The sequence below is a fragment of the Phyllopteryx taeniolatus genome, chromosome 13, assembly GCF_024500385.1.
Source record: "Phyllopteryx taeniolatus isolate TA_2022b chromosome 13, UOR_Ptae_1.2, whole genome shotgun sequence".
In the NCBI taxonomy this organism is placed as follows: Eukaryota; Metazoa; Chordata; class Actinopteri; order Syngnathiformes; family Syngnathidae; genus Phyllopteryx; species Phyllopteryx taeniolatus.
The window spans coordinates 7,057,517-7,063,766 of NC_084514.1; positions in this window are offsets into that span (position 1 = coordinate 7,057,517).

The window sequence follows — 6,250 nt, forward strand, 5'->3', positions numbered from 1 at the left end:
GCATTGGCACGGGAGCGCGCACGTCGAAACCACGCGAACGTCCGACGTCGTGTTCTATCCGCAAGATGGAGACAAACAACCAATAGTGACAGAACTGCAGTAACACATCTGACCGCCAGATGTCGACAAAGACCGTTTGATAAGATGCTACCATTTCCCCACCCCCCCCACTCCCCCACACTCAGACATAACAGACGGATAGAGGTTTTTAAAGTATGAAACCACAAAAATATCGTCACAGAGCTCTGACATCACTCCACGAATAAAGTAGATTTTTTTTCTTCAACAAAAGGTGTATATTTTAATTAATACGGTCCCTTTTTTAAACTATAAATGAATTTTTTACAGTACAAGATGCATAATATTATGAGACTAAAAGTGTATATTGAAAATCCAATATTTAACTTTTACTTAAATATCACAATATTATGACTTTATCTTAAAAAAAATACATCTTTCTTTTCTTAGAATTTCGGATTTTCATCCTGACAAAATACGCGTTTGTTCTTGTAAAGATTTACTTTTTTTTCTTGAAAAAAAATATTAATTTGTTATCATCTTGAGAAATGGTGAATTTGTGGTGAATTTATATAATTTCTTCATTAAATTGGGAATTTTTTCATGAAAAAAATTGGAATTCTTAAACATTTTGAAGTTAGAATGGTTTGAAAAGTAGAATTGTTTGGCGTGTTGGAACATTTTGAAGTCAGCATAGTTTGCATTCTTTGAGCAATATGAAGTGAATTTGTTTAATTTCTACTTTAAGATGGGGAGTTTCTCAGGGAAAATGTGGAATTCTTCAAAAAGTAGGATTTTTTTGGAGTGTTGGAACATTTTGAAGTGAATGGTTAAAATTAGTTGAGAAATGGTGAATCTGTTACATTTTTCCATGACTTTGTATGTTTTTTCCCCTTGTGGAACATGTATAATTATGAGAAAAGTGGGAAGCTGCAGGATGTGAACAAATGTAGCCAATGTTTGTTGAGAAATAGGGAATTTGTGTTTCGTTTTGTTTTTCTCTATTAAATTGGGAAATGCTCTAATGGAAAATGTGGAATCTTGAACATGTTGAAGTTCAAAGGGTTTGAATCAGTTGAAGAAATGGTGCATTTGATGTGAATTTGTAAAATGTATCCATTAATTCTGGAATCTTCTCATGTGAAAAAAAGCAGGAATTTTTCAAAAAACATTTTGAAGTTAGACTGCTTTAAATGCTTTGAGAAATATGAAGTGAATTTGTTCAATTTCTCCAGTAGAACAACATTGAACAGAATGGTTTGAACTGTTTAGAAATGGTGAATTTGTTACATTTTCCCATGAATTGGTAATTTTCTCTTGGAAAATGTGTGATTCTTCAGGAAAGTAGGAATGTTGGAGTCATGAACATTTGAAAGTTTAATTTGTTGAGAAATTGTGAAATTGGTGTGAATGTTTGACATTTCTCCATTCATTTGGGAAAACAAACATTGTGGGAAAAGTGGAAATTCGTGCTTTTCACAGGGAGAGTTGGAATACTTGAACATTTTGAAGTTTTAATGGTTTGAAAAGTAGTAATTTTTGTGAATGTTTAACATTTTACATTTAAAATCCCTCGTTTACTCATGGACTATGTGTAATTCTTAAAAATAAATAAATAAATAAAAAAGTAACATTTTTATTGTTTGAAACGTTTTTGAAGTTATAATGCTTACAATCACTAGAGAAATAGTAAATTTGAGGTGTATATTTACATTTTCCCATTCTTTCGAATGTTTTTTTTAATGTTTTTTTTTTTCCATTGTGGAAAATGTGGCATTATGGGAAAAGTGGAAAACCGGGAGTTGTAAAATACCCGCACGGATGTTCTGAATTGGCATTTTGATGTTTGAATGGTTTGAATTGGTTGGGAAACGTGGGCGTTTTTTGTTAAACATTAGTGGTTAAGTCATGTTTTGCAAGCACCTGCACGAGTGGATGAGCAACAAAGTGCCCCTTTTTCTTCCAGTAAGTGAGCCAATAGATATTTATAACCAGCTGCTCACCTCTCTCCCCCTCCTCTGCTGTCCTTATAGAGCTCTCCTTCTAAAGAGCACTCTTGTCACTTGTTGCCTTTGTTCTTAGACAAAGACAACTTGCCCTTCATCTGCCTGTAATTGGGCCCTGGGACTCTTGGAATGCGCTTGATGTCTCCGCTCCAATAGACAGCAGTTGAAAATGCAACCAAGCGTCTCGACATATATCCTCCAGTTTTGTTCATTGTGTTCAGGAAAAGAAAAAGAAAAAAAAAAAAGGCTCAGGAAAAATTGACAGGTTGACCTCCTTATGAATACCTGGTCAGCCTAGAAATGGAAATAAAATGCAACTTTTGACCTTTTGCGGCGCTATGGGCGCTGCAGTGTTATACTCCACAGTCTCCACTTTGCTGTAGCAAACCTGGCTTTTGACACTGCACTAGTATATTCACTTCCTGTGAAGTAAACACAGGAGACCGTGGTTCTTCTCCACTGTTTTGCTAGCGTGATGCATTCAATACATCGTGGTTTTTGCAGTTTCCTGTAAAAAGCGGTGTTGCGGAGCATGTTTCAAGGCCAAATGTGTCACTCGCAGTTAGGCCGGGCGATGCTGACCATGCACAGATGGCTAGCGCTCCTTTTGCCGCATTGCTAGCGAAGGGGAAGCAATTAAGCCTGTTGAAATTCCACTCGCAAATTATTTTCAAACAGTAGTTGGCAGCCTACCAAAAAAACAATACCAACAAGAAAGGCCTTACTTTTTTTTCCCCGTTAATAGCAAATAATCTTCAACTCTGGCAACCATTAGGGGTGTGCCATGTTCGAGGCGTGTGGGAAATCTCGACAGATTAGCTGGAAAATCTGTAACAATCAAGTGAAACGTTGGAGGACTTTCGCAACCACAAACGTGATTTGTGTGTGTGTGTGTTGCCCAAGCTCAGAACCAAAGAGCTCGGACAACCTTGTCGCTGTGCTCTGAACCCTGCGGTGTTACACTCCGCAGTCTCCACTTTGCTGCAGCATTCCCGTTTTCTCTTCGACAGAAATGACATGACATGAAATGACTACTGCTGGTATTGGCTAGGACACCACAGGGTGGAGTTTCCTCTGCATTTTTTTGGGGGGCCATTTCCGGAAGCCGTTTTTACTTTCCTTTCAGTAACAAGGAACAAAGCAACAACAATGGCGACTGTGGAACAGTGTCTGCTAGAACAAATGGACACAGATGACCAGATGATACGTTTAAGTATGCTGCAAAATCGATCGAGAAGGCGGCGGCGTAGATGGTATGTAGTACCAAGGGGCACGCTGAGTACATCATCGCAGCATGTGACTAAAACGGACCAATCGCGAGAGATGATCTCCGCGGCGTTTGACACACAGCCACTATTTTTGTCGTGTGCGCGACAAGCTACGCAGAGGGGCCGGGCGGGGCAATTCGTCGGTCAGGTGATGCAATGCGGGCGCCTTTAGTCTGGTCCCTCAGCTCGGACCCGTTTGCCTGGGTGATCCTACCATGGGTATGAAGCCCCCGACAATGCAGCTTCTTAGATCACTGGGACACACAAACCCCCCTACCACGGTAAGGTGACGGCTCAAAGAGGAGGGGGAAAAAAACACACATGCGAACATACTTTGTTTTGGACGCGGCAGTATTATACTCCTCAGTCTCCAGTTTGCTACCGAGCCCCGTTTTCTCGCTCTGGACACAGCAGTGTTATACTCCAGAGTCTCCATTTCGATGCAGTGCCCTTTTTTGTTGCTGCCCTGTCTCCTTTTGGTTAGCATTTGTAGAAATGACCCCAAAAATAAATGCCATTGCCAACCTGCTTAGCTCTGGACACAGCAATATTATACTCCACAGTCTCCACTTTGCTGCAAAGCCCTATATTCTCACTGCCCTCAGCCATGTTTTGGATAAATAATTGTGGAAAAAAAACAAAAAACGTTAATTGTTTTCATTAATAGCAACAAATCTTCCAGTCTGGTAACCATTAGGGGAGTGTCACGTCCAAGGCGTGCCGAAAATCCTGACGGATTAGGTGGGAAATTTGGAACAATCAAGTAAAATGCTGAAAGATTATCGAAACCGCAATTGTGATTTTGTGTGTACGTGTGTGTGTGTGTGTGTGTTAAAACAACCTTGTACGAGCCCTTTGGTGTTGGTCATGACTCATTTACTCCTGACTCCTTCACCTTTCACCCCTCCTTTGCTACATTCTCCATGATGTAATGTGTGTTTTTCACCACCACCTGATCCCAAAGACTCCCATCTGCCTCCACCTCTACCTGGGTGGGGAGGTAATGGATGAAACTGCCCCCGTCTGGTCCCTCCATCCCGGTAGCTCGTAGCCGTGGTCGGCCAAACGTCTCCGCCTTCCCGCCCCCATTCCTGGATGTCTGGTTCCCAGGTGCCAGCCGCTTGTTGGTCCTGTTTTGCCCCGTAGTAACAACCTCCTCCAGGGCAAGCAGACCCATTGTCATGCGATGTCTGATATACACCGGAGCCCCCGGTCTGCCTGACTGCTGACTGTTAATGCGCCCTCCTTATGCGAGGTGCTATTTTAATTACAATGTGACCGCTTAAATAATGGACTCTATTGTCTTTACGACGCTGGCACAGTGACCGACTGGTTAGCACATCTGCCTCACAGTTCTGAGGACCGGGGTTCAAATCCCGGCCCCGCCTGTGTGGAGTTTGCATGTTCTCCCCGTGCCTGGGTGGGTTTTCTCCAGGCACTCCGGTTTCCTCCCACATCCCAAAAAAAATGCATGGTAGGTTAATTGGCTGGCGACCAGTTCAGGGTGTACCCCACCTCTCGCCCAAAGATAGCTGGGATAGGCGCCAGCAGCCCGCGACCCTAGTGAGGATAAGCGGTGAAGAAAATGGATGGATGGATGTCTTTACGACGTCTTTTACTTTGCATTGCTGTTCTTTTTTTTTTTTTTTTTTACAGTTATTTAAATGAAACATCCACTCTCCTAAAGTGACACTGCTATAGCCTTAAGACACAAAAACTTGTGTTTACACTGTACGTTGAAGTGCCTATCCCAGCTATCAGCAAAATTTATACAGTAATTTAAATTTTAAAAAGCACTACATTTTATTTTTAAATTATTTGATTTGTTTTATTTCAATAAAAGTATTTGATTTAAAAAATATTTTGTTTCATTAAGTGTTATATTCTAGTCATGTTTATTTTCATTTTTTACACATTATTGCAAAATTTTAATGATAAATATTTTTTAAAAATACAATTAATCGAGAAGAAGGAGACTCTTTCACGTGGGGGCAAAGCAAAATATGCATAACCGAGCTATAGCAGCATAGCATGGTGTTTGTAAGCAAGAAAGTCTTCTTTTGACAGTGTTTTCATTTCAAGTGTGATGTAGTGTGTGTGCAGATTGAAAGTGGTTTGTAATCGGAATTACAAAAAAAAAAAGGCGGGGGGGGGGGGGGGGGTAGTCTAAACAGGCAAACACTCCTGCCGCCTGATTGATGCGTAAAAAACAAAAAGTGAGAGCAACTCCCTGCTGTCTGCACTGCTTTTTGTTTACTTGAGCATGTGAGGCCATCAGGGACCCCCCAACACACACACACACACGCACGTGCACACACACACACTCATGAACACACACACACAGACACACACACACAGGCAAACAGAGGGATGAAGAAAGGGGCAGTGTGAACGAGTGGAAAGACACACCTCATTAATCTACGTGGCACTTAGCACTCCGCGGCTGTCTGCTTTAGCGCCTTGTTTACTTTGGGGGCAAAAGTGAGTGACGCTCATTAAAAGGCACAATGTGTAAGTTAATATTTACTAAAAGCTTTGGATGGAATTGCTCAACATGCTCATTCCGCTCTGGGCTCGACATTTTTAACTTGTCTATATAGAATCAATCAAAACTTTATTTGTAAGTGCTCTTTATACAAAAAAGAACGCAATTCAAAGCACTGCACATGAATTAAAAATATAATAATAATAATAATAAAAACAGCCCCACCCACTACTTGTTCACTTGTTCATATACAGGTTAAAAATAATAAAAAAAATACCACAATGACCTAATAATCTGAAGCTAAATACAGAACATCCAAGTGAGGAAACATCATCACAGGGAGCCGTCTGCACCAGGACTGGACTGCAACCCAGCCACCGGGATGGGGACCCCATGAGGCAGGATTACGACCGCGGCCCACCACAGCTCCCAGTACAGAGGGCTCCCTCTAAGGAAACACTGGAAACAGTCAA